The 12,677-nt window shown below is 51.5% G+C and overlaps 1 protein-coding gene and 1 long non-coding RNA gene across 3 annotated transcripts in view; one reads left to right on the top strand and one right to left on the bottom strand.

Annotated features, from left to right (window-relative positions):
- LOC106725029 overlaps positions 1 to 12,439 on the top strand; it is a 14,240-nt gene extending 1,801 nt beyond the window's left edge. For both annotated transcript variants that reach the window (XR_001360872.1, XR_001360873.1), the window contains exons 2-3: positions 8,776 to 8,945; positions 9,027 to 12,439. This is a non-coding gene — a long non-coding RNA (uncharacterized LOC106725029). The remainder of the gene's footprint in view (positions 1 to 8,775; positions 8,946 to 9,026) is intronic.
- The window catches only part of KCND3 (potassium channel, voltage gated Shal related subfamily D, member 3), a 197,134-nt gene that overhangs the window by 159,264 nt on the left and 25,193 nt on the right, over positions 1 to 12,677 (bottom strand). The window lies entirely within an intron of this gene.

The following is a 12,677-nucleotide window of genomic DNA, read 5'->3' as shown; positions in this document are numbered from 1 at the left end:
GGCCCCGTTCCTCCCAGGCTCACATCTCATCGTTTAAGTGAACTATCTGTAGATTATATTCTCCTTTCTGTTGAGAAAAATCTACAGGAAAATATGAAAGATTTGAATTCCTACTCTAGGCCAGCTTGGGTTTTATTTACGGCCCTTCTCACAACCAGGTGACCTGGAAAATGAGAGAGAGCAAGTGAGGGGCAGAAGGGAGGCCCTTGACTGGGACAGCGGGAGGCCTTGCCCAGGAGATGGGCCCTCCTCCCTCCCTGGCTCCTGCCTCCCCTGCTTCCTTCCAGGGGCCTCGCCCTCCCCCCTCTCTGCCTCTGGCCTGGCCTGGCCGGGATTTTCACTTGCTTTTCCCCCATGACACGGCCGCTTTTCCTTTAACTCTCAGCTTCTATTTAAAAAGCTAATTTGGGAGCTTGTCGATGCTCCCAATTCAGACAGTTTAAATAGGAACAGAAAGTCAGGAGCTGCCAGGGCACTAGGTTTCCTCCCCTCGCCACCGGCACAGCTAAGGCATTTGTTCAGTCACTTAGCTGGCCCTGGGTGGAGTGTATGTGTGTGTGTGTGTGGGGGGGGGTGGTGGGGGGAGCGCTCAGGGTGTATTTCAGGCTCTTTTCTATTTAAAGACGGTGCTCCTATGGACAACTGTTGTCTCTCTATGTCCTTTCCAAACTGTGCACACATGAGATTCTTCTTTAGTCCCGTGGTTCTGGCTGCTATTTGCAGAGCTTGTCACCGTGTGGACTGTGAGGCAACCCAGCTCCAAGTCTGCAGCCTCTTCGCTGACATGCCTGTGTGGCTATTTCCTGGGCTGTTCTGCTCAGGCTGGCTCTTTGAAGCTGTGCCTCAGTGTGTCTAGAAGGGTGGCCCCCACCCTCACTGCTTGTGGCTGTCCTACTTCAGCAACCTGCCCCGTGATGGGGTGGGAGTTGGGAGGGTGGGACCCCACCTCTGAGGGCTGCAGGCCTTCTACATTCAGGGTGCTGTGTACCTTGGAGGTAAAAAGCACAGACTTTGAGGTCCGACTGCCTGCATGTGAACCTGCCTCTGCTATTTACTAGCTGTGTGATCTTGAGGAAGCTACTTAACTTCTCTGTGCCTTGATTTCCTCATCTGCTATAAAATGGCAATACATAGTACTGTCTACCAGAGTGATGGCGAACCTATGACATGGGTGTCAGAGGTGACACGCGAACTCATTTTTTTGGTTGATTTTTCTTTGTTAAATGGCATTTAAATATATAAAATAAATATCAAAAATATAAATCTTTGTTTTACTATGGTTGCAAGTATCAAAAAATTTCCATATGTGACATGGCACCAGAGTTAAGTTAGGGTTTTTCAAAATGCTGACACGCTGAGCTCAAAAGGTTCGCCATCACTGGTCTACCATATGGGATTGTACTATCACAGATAAAGCACTTAGAACAGTGCCTGGGGCATGGGAAGTGTGATATAATTGTTGGTTGTCATTGTTGTTCAAGGCAGGAGAGGTGGGAGCAGGAAGTATGAAGAAATCGCCTGGGGCAGACGCAGACTGCTGGATTGTACACACAGACATAAGCAGACACACATGCCCAGGCATATGACTATAAAAATGCCACAGCCCACAATGGGTCAAGTTCACCTTGTGGAGATAGTTGATTCTCTAAGCTCCAGAAGAGAGAGAGAGAGACTCCTGATGAAGGAATAGAGAGAGAGCCACAGGGATGGGGATACGGAAGAGGCTGGGCCCTGTCAGAAGCCCCTGGGGCCTTTCCTAGGGGCCAATTTACCATATGGACCGCCTTCCTTTATTTACCTCACCACGGAGAGCAAGGGGAGTGGAGATCCATGAGGGACTCAGTAGGGTGGTCTCCCAGTCTCCCCCAGCCTCCCCTGGGCCTTGGTGCCCTCTCCAGTGGACCCTGCCATTGCCTCCCATCCCTCTGCCCACACCTGACTACATGAACATTTACTCAGTCCCTGAGCATCTAATGAAGGTACAGAGAGGTTAAGGGGCTTTTCCAAGGTCACACAGCTAGGGATCCAGGAAGCCACTAGCAGGAGGGGGCTCTAAATGCCCACGCGTCGGAAGGCTCTCCAAGGAATCCAGAGCGACAGTGTGAATGCCTGGATTGTACTGGTCTTGGCATTGCTCTTGTGAGTGGAGGAGCCACCACATTCTGAACTCCTTGCTGGGTCTCCAATAACCCTGCACCGGAGATATTACCACCACTTTATGGCTGGGAAACCTGAAAGGGGAGGCTGCATGGGGAGGCATCCCCGGCCGTACACCCAGCCTGAAGCTCTGAACCCTCCCTCTTGCCTCTCCCCTGGGCTATTGGTATTTTCTCTTCTGAGAACAGAATGGCCCCTCAGTCAGATGAGGGTCAGATGTCACAGAGAAGGTCTGCCCTAAGAGAACGCTCTTGACCTGGCTCTGCGGGGCTCTCCTGTGTTTGGCCTAAGGAGGTTGGACAGGGTGGGGCCCAGTGTGTCCAGGCTGGTGCTGGACCCTCTGAGTTTTCTTCAAGGTGAGGTCTTCCTGAGGAATCCCAAAGCTGAGGGGTGCCTTGGCTTTCTCTTGTTTCCCAAGGTGAGGCGGGTGGCTGGGTTGGCAACACTGAAAAGCTTTGCCCTGGTCTCAGAAGATCAGGGGTTGCCTGCTGGGTATGGCCCAGATTGTCCAGCTTGGCCAGGCCAGGAGGTACTGTCCAATATTGGTGCCCCTGATGGCTGGACTCTCACAACCATCAGATGCACCTGGTCCTTGCTGCGGAAGTGCGGGAGCCCTCACTTCTTGCCACTTTCACCCCATCTGGGAGGTCTAGGTGGTCACTGCATTAGTCAAAATGCTTGGACCAGTTATAGCAAATGAGTGGTGGTCAAGATCGGTGGCCCCCGGGGAGCTTCCGAAAGTCAGTCTTTGCAGGAAACCTTTGCCATCCGGACACATGCTCCAACCCAGGCAGGTCCTGGGGAAGCAGAGTCCCAGTGGGGGCTTTCTGCTCATCGAGACGTCCCTCGGAGGGAGAGGCGAGGGGAAGGAAGAGGAGGGAGGGGAGGAAGGAAAGCGAGACTGAGAAGGGGACACAGGCACTGGGAGGAAGAGAAACACCCCCACCATTTGTTCAGGCTTTGCCAGTGACCATCTGCAGGAGGGTGGCTAGAGGCCGCAGGCACTTTGCTCTCCTCTGGTGGCTCCTGCCTTGTGCACTGATGCTTCCCAGGGCTGTCCTTGTCCTCCGTTTCTTCATCTGTCCTTTTCCCGGGAGAGCTGATGGAATCCACTAGTTTCAAGTTCATTCTCATGCTGACAATCCCTTCCTGAGCTCTCCCTAACTATCCAGGTGCACCTCCACCTTTGCACACAGCCACCTCTTGGTTTCATCTCGCCACCCTCCTGCAACCTTCTGCAATGTAGATTGTTCACTCTAAAATACCCTGTTCCAATCATGTCGTCTCCCTCGCTTCCTTTCTGGCCTTAACCTTCTTCCACCCATGCACACACCTTTCTTCCCAGCACATAGACCTTTTCTCTGTTACCTGACCAGAGCACATGCATCACACCTTCGTGCCTTCGTACATGCTGTACCATCTTCCAGAAATACCCTCCACTGCTTCCTATTTGCTTCTGTCTTCCTAGTGAACTTCCACTCGGCCAGAAACCTTTAATACCCAGCCCAGAGGTCACATGAGACGTATTGGTAAAGTCCACCCCCATTCCCCACTTGGGCTTCCACAGTCCCTCCTCATACCTCAAACATAGTTATTACCTTAGTTGTTTGCGTTGTGGTCTCGCTCTCTGGCTTTACGCTGGGTAAGGCAAGGCCATTGCTTAGCCATCTCTGAAAGTGCTAGCTCAGTGCGTGGCACATCACGGACACGCAATAAACTTGCGTTAGGAGTTATTTCAGCTTTCATTCACATAGTTCCCCTGACTGTGTGTAATTGAGAACGCGCAATACATTTGTCAACTGGTCAACCTCCAGGTCCTAGATGATTGATCTTAAGGGCTGGCATGAGGACAGAGAGAAAGGATGAGGGTGTCCGATTTGGGGCTAATCCTGGATGTAAAGAGCCCCAAAGACACCTGCCTCCTTCAGCCTTTTTCAGCTCTACAATATGAGCCTCAGTTGATGCTGCTTGCAGAGACCTAGCCAGTGTTCTGCTCTTGAACTAGATTAGTTTTCAGGGAACTCTTTCCTTTCCTTTCTGGCAGAATGTCAATCACATCCCCAGAATCTCACCTTCTTGGAAACAGCCAGGATGTGGTCAGTGGGCAATGCACCTGGATCGCCTGCAGCTGTGACTGTGCCTGTCAAAGCCCATTAGCCAGAACCCCGGCTTGGCTCAAGGAGATGCTCAAACTAAAGCTTACTGGACCGGAAGTTTTAAATTGTGTCAAACCCACATGACTAACCTGGGACAGTGGAGGCTTAGTGGCCAGAACATGGGCTTGGGATAGACCTGGCTTCAAATCTTAACTTTGATTTACAAGTCATGTGACCTTGGGTGAGCCTCTTTACTTCTCTGATCTTCAACTTCCTGTGAAATGGGTTTTAACGATGGCACTGACTCATAGGGTTTGTGAGGATTGACTTAGAGAAAGTATATAGGACGTCTCATATGCAATTATAAATAAAATTATATTGGCTGTGCCCTAGCTGGTTTGGCTCAGTGGATAGAGCATTGGCCTGTAGACTCAAGGGTCCCAGGTTCGATTCCGGATCAAGGACATAGGCCTGGGTTGCGGGCTCGATCCCCAGTTGGGGGCGTGCAGGAGGCAGCTGATCAAGGGTTCTCTCTCAACATTGATGTTTCTATCTCTCTCTCCCTCTCCCTTCCTCTCTGAAATCAATAAAAACATATTTTAAAAAATATTGCTGCTATAATATTGTAAATGAGTTTACATGTGTTCAAAACTAGCTCTTTTAAGTCTTGGGCACAGCTCTCTACAGTGCTTGTTTGTGAGGAAGTTTAGGAAGGTCACTCAAGTGTTTCCATGTGGTTATTGCTCATACTGAGACCTCAGAAATGTGTAAAATCAGAGAAGTTTGTCTGTATATACATTTTTTTTTTAGCAGTGGTCTGCCTTTATCTAATGGGCAGTATAATGTGTTTCAGGCATTTCCTGTTAGTAAGTACAAATAAAATCATGAAATTATTAAGCCTTCAAAACATGACTCCCCAAGCCAATACATTTTTCTATTAGCTCCTCTCTCCATCCCGTGGCACCCCACTTCTGCAGCCTTAAGCTTCAAGTGCCTATCTCTCCCCAGTCCCTCCTCCTCAGCAAGAACTGTTAAAATCATTTAAACTAAAGTGTAAGTGACTATCCTGTCCAGAGATACAGTATTCACCTTTTAACAGACCACAGCCTTAAGCCACAGCAATAAAACAGAGTAGGGTTTTAGGTACCCATCAGAGTAATGGAGGCTCTTCCCAACTCCACAGTCACTGTCCACTCAGAAAACCGGCCCCATTAATGCACCCATAAACACCAACATGGGCTGTTTCTGAATTCTGCAGCTAGAAAATCAAGTCTCCAACCTTTGCAAAAGCACTGTAATAAGGGGATTTGTGCACCATTTTTTGGTACCACCGTCCTCTTGGTAAACAGACACACAGCTCATGAGTGCCAAGGCCCCTCCCAGCTCTGCACACCTATGATGCTTATATTCAAGTGGATTTTCGCTTCAGAGCTCAAGGCTGGGGTTGGGTGTTTCTGCCTCAATGGGTTTGAGGGACACCCAGCCGCAAAATTTCTAATTGCTTTGGTGAGTCAACAAGTAAACAAAGACTGTCCATCTTCTGTCCCCATACTGCAAGGTCATAAGAGGTTTCTGGATTTCTCTGCAAAGCCTCGTTAAAAAGGATCCTCATGGCCCTTTAAAAATTCTTCATTATAGAAAATTTCAGACATACAAAAGAAGAGAGAACGGTGTGATACACCCCCATGAGCCCATCCTTAGCTTTGATAATTACCAACTCAGGCCAACCATGTTTTATCTGTACCCCTACTCACCAGCACCCCCCCCCAATAATTTTGAAGCAAATTTCAGATGTCATATAATTTCATCTATAAATATTTCAGTAATTGTACCCTCCTTAAGGCCAACAAAACCCATCTCTCCAGGGAAAAGTTCCTTTCTATCTTCCCAGAGGTAGTCCTGGGTTAGTCAAGTTCAAGGGTTTGCTGAAATCTGCCCCAAGTCAGTCCTGCTCCTTGGGGAGAAAGGGGCAAGCATAAAATGCCATGCAGTGGTGCCTACATGTGCAAGTTTTTTGAAGTTAGTAGGGCTGCTGCCCAGTAATTGAAATGAGACCCAAACAGAGAGGCAAGAACCATATTCATGAATCTCAACGGGACTCAGAATTTTTCACATTTAACCTTCACCAATTCTTATTTTCCTCCCATCTGACAAATAAGAAATTTAAGGCCTAAGATCACACAGCTAGTAGGTCCCCACGGCAGAGGCTGACTAGATGCTAACCAAACTTAATTCCTCTTTTTCATGAGCATAGCAAGAGCACATTTCCCAGGATCCCTTGCAGCTAGGTTTGGCCATGTGACTAAATTCTGGTCAAGGTAATATAAGCCAGTTCCCTAAAAACATCCAGGGCAATCCTGCATGCTCTTTCTCCATCCACTGGCTGAATGGAGAGAATTTCAAGGACAAGAAGGAAGAAGCCTGGTTCCTTGGGTGACTGTGTAGAGCAGTGACCCCTCCTAACCTTTATTGGTCTGTGAAATGAGTAAAAAGGTAAACTTTTATTTTGTTCTCATTTATTATGCGAAGCCACTGAAAATTGCATGATGTGTGTTAATGCAGTAATCCTACCCTGACCAATACAGTGGCACAGATGGGATTTAAACCGTAAGTTTGACTACGCCAACGTTCAAAGTCTTGCCCTGCACCACACTGCCTTCAGGCACAAGACATGAAAACCGATTATAAGAGTCCCCTACCTGTTCAGCATTTGATAGAACTGACTGCAAGGATCTCACATTTTCAATTTGTGTGTCTCATACAGTAGCCACTAGCCATGTAAGGCTATTTTAATCCAAATTAAAATTATAGTAATTAAAATTTTAAAATATGTTTCTTAATTGCACTGGTCACATTCAAGTGCTCAATAGCCACCTGTGGCTAATGACTATCACAGTGGACAGTACAGATGGAGAACATGTCCATCATCATAGAAATTTCTGCTGTCTTCGGTAGACCTGGCATTCACAATGCACCTCTCCCGAAAAGCTGGGGTGGTGCTAGCAATCAGGATGCCTCCGGCCTCACAGGCCTGTCCCCTTACCCAGACCTTGGGTCCATACTCCTCCTCCTCCAGGTAATACCCCAGCTGTAATCTTGAGGTCCCCCTGTCCTCACTGGCAGTAGGCTCTGCCATGACCTCCCCACACAGAATGAGCCCCGCCTGCCTCACTGGGCCGCGTCTGCAGGTGCTGAGCATCGGAAACCAAGACACTGGTAGGGGTCCTGGGGCCGTGCTTCCTGGCCTGGGCTAGGGGTGCCCAGGGGATTTTCCAGAAATGAAGCCCAGCCAAGGAGGCCAGTACTTCAGTCCATCTTTGCAAAACACAAACCCCACCATGTCGCCCCTTGGCTGAAATCCTCCTATAAATCCCCTCCAAATTAAGCAGACATCCCTTGACACATCTCCTGTTTTGAACGCTTGTTTACTTCTGCTGCCTCCCACTTTTCCCTCCTGGGCCCCTGGCACCTTGTGCTCTGGCCACATGGAAAGTGCTGCCGATCTGAAAACTGCCGGCTGTTCTTTTATCCCCAAGTGTTTGCTCAGGCTGTTCCTTCTGCAGGAACTCCTGGCCCTCACCTCTGCTTAGCCAAGCCTTAGGCTAAGCTTGGAAGCACATCTCCCTGGAGGCCTTCCCCGCCCCGCAGCAGCGTGGGACAGTCTCCTCCTCACAGCCCTTGGCCACCTGCCCCACCCGCTACAGAACTTTCCACACTTCCCAGGCTTCCCCAGGGAGCAGGAGGAGATGCTTGCAGTTGCTTTAGGAATCAAAGCAAAGCCATCTTGAGGAGGTTTTTCTGAAGAGACTAATCCTTCTTAATCCCTCAAAACTATGAGTCTAGGTTTCTCTCTCCCCTCAAAATACGCACACATACACACACATGTACACACGCACACATGTGCACCCACATACGCATATACACATGCACACACCCACATGCACACACGTGTGCACACAGTCAAAACTATGAGTCTAGGTTTCTCTCTCCCCTCAAAACATGCACACATACACACACATGTACACACGCACACGTGTGCACCCACATACGCATACACACATGCACGCACCCACATGCACATGCACATACGTGTGCACATATGCTTCCCATCCATTTAACTCCTCTGCAGTCACCAGGGAGACAAGTGGTCCCTGTAAACCACAAGCCTCGATGCCCAGAGACCTCTGCTCCTTGATCCCAACCACCTGCTCAGAACAAATGCCACTAAATCCACGAAACAAGCCCTCTCCCCCCTTCCTACCTGCCACGGTCTCGTCATCCTGCTCTCAGGCTAGGGTGTGGCAGCTACAACCCCAGCCGGTGCCCCCACGCACCATGGGCCTTCCCTCCATGGGTGGTTGTTACGGGGTCAGGGCAGGCAGAGGGGGTGGACGCCAACTCCTGAGACAACATCACGATAAATCGCCACGGCGGCTCTTCCAGGGCTCCTACCTAGTAAATCAAATCTATTGAACAATACATTCACTGCGAATTTAAGAAGTTGTTCTTCCATTTTTTTCAGTGTATGTGTTAAATCATGCCCAGCGTCATAAAAAATGGAGACAGCCAGGCTCCGTGTGAAAAACACAATCCCCAAACAACCACATGCTTAAAGAAGTTAGAAGATGTCTCGTCCTCTCTGAGGCTCCATGGGCGCTCTTCCCACCCAGACAGACGGGAGCCCCCAAAGTGGTAAGCGCGTGACATTTTAACTAATGCCTGAGTTATTTTGCAAATACAGGTTCACTGTTAGAGGCTGGCTCTTTGCTACAGATTCCTGAAATGGACAAAAAAGGAAACACACAGCCTTCTCAGCCAAGCCCAGTGCTGCTCGGAGGGGTGGGACGGTGGCGAGGGAAGCGTGAGGGGGAGCAACTTACAGACTGTCTTCCCAGGAAGATTTCTTTTGCTTCCCACTTCTCCCTATTCACATGCTATGGAGTTGAAGTCCCAACTTAAGGTGCCGTTTTGCCCAGGAGATGTGAGTATGCTTTTTCTTATCTGCAACACCCCATCCCACCTAAATATTAGCAGGGGAACCCTGGGGCAGAGTCTGGCACTTAATAAACACTTAAATTGAATGAACAGGTCTTCATCCAATAGCATTAGCTCAACACACCGCCCATGAATTTAACACACACGTACTGAGCACGCACGAGTTTCTGTGCTGGACATCTGGTGGTGAGCAAGGCGGGCACGGGCCCTGCCTCCTCAGACCCCTGCACTGGTGTCAGGCTACTAAACCTCATTGTAAGTCACTGAAGCCTGAGGGGTGAGAAGCTAGATTTGCAAATTCTCAAAATGATCTCAGGTAGATGTATTATCATTTCTCAGATGAAGAGTTGGAGGCGAGTGTCCCACAGCTGGGGCAGTGACAAAGCTAGCGTGTGTGATGGGGTGTGGCTGACGGCCAGGGGATCATAGGCAGGAGGTACCTGGGCCAGCCCGAGGGGCCAGGGAAGATGTGCTGGAGGAGATGACATCTAAGCTGAGTGTGGAAAGAGGACAAGGAAGCAGCCAAATGACCGAGGGGGTGAAGTGGACACCAGACAGCCAAGACAGCAGGGTGTAGTGAGCTCAGGGGGTGCCCAGAGTTCGAGGCCAGAGGCAGGCACGCTAAGGGCTGGGAAACATGCTGCGGAGCTGGGCTCCAGCCTGCAGGCCGCAGGGGCCGCCCGAGGGCCCAGACACACGCAGATGCAGTCAGATGCAGTTAGATCGGTGCTTGGAAACCTCTCCAGCCAGCAGTGTGGAGGATGGATTTGAGGAGGACCAGATGGGAAGCAGGGGGACCAATTAGCAGGAAAGAGAGGATGAGGGGCTCAGCTAGGGCCGTGGAGCTGGGCATAGAGAGAGGGGCGTGAGAGGAATATGCTGGAGACAAACGTGATCAGGACTCTGACTGGTTGGATGGAGCAGCCCGGAGGGTTTCAGGTCAGGCTGTGCTGCCCAGCCAGGTGACCATGCCCGACTGGGGGAAGGCAAGCAGAGCGGCTGGGGTGCAAGTGCAGCCTTCCTGGAGAGAGGGGTGGGCACAGTTCCCTCTCAGGCCCCTTTCCAGACAGAGCTGTGTATGCTGGGCTGGAGGAAGCTGTCTGTGGGGACATCTGAGACCTTCAAGCAATGCTGACCCTAGGACATAGACAGGGCATCCTAAGACAGACTCAACACTTCCTGTGGTTGGAGGGGAGTAAGTTTCCAAAATAAGGCTGAACAGTATAGAGGCGGATAGAACTGCTGATCGCCTGCGAGATAAGAGGAGAGGAAACTCCTGGTCTCATCCCCTGCCATCTCCTCTCCACCCCCTTATCGCCCCCTACCAAGCATGTGTGTGTGCACACACACACACACACACACACACACACACACACACGCTTTATCATCCCTCAACTTCCCACCTCCCCCAGCGCACCAGCCCTTTCACACTCCCTCTTTGTGCCGGCTGTTCTCTGCCTGCAGTCGGTCCTCCTCCTCCACTGGGCAGATGTCCCCCTCCTTCCAGCCCAGCCCAGATGCCAGTCCTCTCTGACGCCCAGCCCACTGCCCCAGGCGTCCTCACTGCGCCTCCCCCTCCTGGTGACTTCCTCCGAGGTCTTCCTTCATCACCAGCCTGAGCTCCTGAGTCTCATCTGTCTTGGCTTCTGTGGCAGCCGCACAAGGTCTGACCATCGCTGGTGCTCAGAAATGCTTGTGGGATGAATGAGCACGTCCCTGGAGGGGGGCCGGGCACACCTTCCCCAGCCCTGTCCCAAGGCCTTCGCATCGTGAAGGAGGACCATCTCTGCCCTCCGGATGCTCCTGTGTCGCATGGGAAATAAGCCCACACACGAGAGAAAGAGCCGTAAAAGCAGTGCCTGCGTCCGTCCTCAGTTCTGCGTCCGTCCTCAGGTCTATTATTTCTCTGCAGTCCGCCTTAATTTTATCCCCATTTTACAGATGAGGGCTCCACCTTTGGGGAAAGCAACCGCTCTTTTGGGCTGAAGATCATTTTGGGGCAAAATGAATAGATGAAGGAGACCATTTGGGGTTCTGCCCTTAACTGAGATTCCCCAGGCTGAGCACAGCTGGCTGAGCACAGCTGGCTGGCTCAGGTGAAGGCCCCAGAGAGCAGGGCGTTGGTCATTTGCCAGGTGGTCTGCGCAGTCCCTCTGGGTTTCTGACTGGCTTCTGGGGCAGGAGGGGACTGACCATTGTGACCAGCTAGTCAGCCTCCTGGGCACCTTTCCTGCCTCCCTCAGGCTGGGCGCCTCCATCTGGCAAAGGTGGTGCTCACAGCAGGGAAAAGACGAGGGCCAGGTGGGACTGGAGCCACTGTTGTCATCTCGTCATCGTTGTCATCACCACGAATTAATGACACCACCAGTGACACCATGACAACAAGCCCTGGCGTTATGTGCCACGCACTGCGCTGAGGCCTTACACGCATCCCTATTTTTCAGTCCTTACGGCACTTCTGTGAAACAGATACTGTCTCCATGTGTCAGTTGAAAAGCCCAAGGCACAGAGAAATCCAGCCATTGGCTCAGGATGGTTAGCAGAGCTGGGCCTTGAAACCAGCCTGAGTCCAGAGCCCCTACTCTTAGGTATTGCTCTGCGGGGAGGGGCCGAGGCTGACGCACCCTGCCAGCCACAGAGGACACAAGCGGGGAGGAGACGGGAGGCCAGGCCTGCTCGTAGCTCAAAGCCCCACACCCCTTCCAGGCCTCTCCAGCTCCCGGCAGGGATGGGCGTCTGCTCCTTGGCAGGTGAGAGCTCTGAGGAGCCCCCGGAAGTGCAGGTGAATGGGGCTGCTGGGTAGCTGAGGGTGGTGTCCTCCCAGCCCCCCAGTCCCGGTCACCATTCCCCCAGCCACGGCCTGTGGATTGCTGCCTCTCTTGGATGCCTGGCTCGCTGCTGTCTGGAGCCTAATCCCCATTCTGGTGGTTTTGGTTGCTATGGTAATTGAATTCACTTAAAGTTGTCTCCAAGTGAGTCTGTCTCCCTTTCTGCCCGCAGCCTGGGAGGGCAGGAGCCCAGGGCTGAGGGCAGGAAGGAGGAGGCTTGGTGGCCTGGGGTCCTGTGTGTTTCTCCTCATTCAGATGTCCTCCTCAGGGGCCAGCAAAGGAGGACCATGGAGAAGTGCTCCCTCCCATCTCTCTCCATCTTCCTCTCTGCCACCTTGCCCTCCTGCAGAGCGTGGAACTGTCAGGCCAGGACTGGTGACACAGGGCTGGGTGGGCTGGGTGGGTGGGTTGTGGGGTAGGCACTCTGAGAGCCTCTTTCCTTCCTCAGCATTTCGTTTCTCATTCAACAAACACCACAGCTGACTGTGTTCTGGGCACTGCTGATTGTGAGGTAGTCTCTCTGGGGGCAGCTCAGGATCCAGGGCCCCCAAAAAAGCCCCTAATAGCACGTTTCCAAGTGGCCAAAAGGCGGGATTTCAGG

Source organism: Myotis brandtii, unplaced genomic scaffold (genome assembly GCF_000412655.1).
Source record: "Myotis brandtii unplaced genomic scaffold, ASM41265v1 scaffold131, whole genome shotgun sequence".
Lineage (NCBI taxonomy): Eukaryota > Metazoa > Chordata > Mammalia > Chiroptera > Vespertilionidae > Myotis > Myotis brandtii.
Note: the sequence above shows the minus strand (reverse complement) of the source record. Positions and strands in the feature narration are given on the sequence as shown.